The sequence below is a fragment of the Buceros rhinoceros genome, unplaced genomic scaffold (genome assembly GCF_000710305.1).
Source record: "Buceros rhinoceros silvestris isolate BGI_N320 unplaced genomic scaffold, ASM71030v1 scaffold24032, whole genome shotgun sequence".
Classification (NCBI taxonomy): domain Eukaryota; kingdom Metazoa; phylum Chordata; class Aves; order Bucerotiformes; family Bucerotidae; genus Buceros; species Buceros rhinoceros.
Genome location: NW_010397532.1, coordinates 13,835 through 14,246, shown reverse-complemented (window position 1 = coordinate 14,246; position 412 = coordinate 13,835). Strand labels below are relative to the sequence as shown.

General features: G+C 60.9%; 1 protein-coding gene across 1 annotated transcript in view; it reads left to right on the top strand.

Moving 5' to 3' along the window:
• CEP131 (centrosomal protein 131kDa) overlaps nt 1-412 on the top strand; it is a gene marked incomplete at both ends in the record, with an annotated part of 14,900 nt that overhangs the window by 1,050 nt on the left and 13,438 nt on the right. The gene's annotated exons all lie outside the window — the stretch shown is intronic.

Sequence of the window (412 nt, the reverse complement as noted above, 5' to 3'; positions counted from 1 at the left end):
CGCGGAAAGCCGAGTTCGGGTTTTTTTTTTTTTTGGAGGGGATGTCAGTTGATTAGCATTTGGGGAAATAAAAGGTGTTTCTGTGGCTGGGAAGCCTCTGTCACGAAAGACACTCAAATCGATTCCGAGGGACAGGAGCGTTCAGTTACAGCAGCCCCTCTCGGACCCTCCAGCCGGAGCTGCCTGTGTTAGGAGACGGAAAGTTCCGCTGCTGTCGCAGTGCCCTGCTGGTGCTGCCTCGGCACTGGGGTTTCCCGGTGCCCTGTCGCCCTGTGTCCAGCCCTTCCACACACTCCTATCTCCACACGTCGCGGGTGGGTTCCACGGCCGTGCAGGGACTCTCACCCCCTTCCCCCCGTCTCGCGGGGATGGGTGGGGACGGCGGCTTTGCGCCAGGGCCGGCATCTGGACG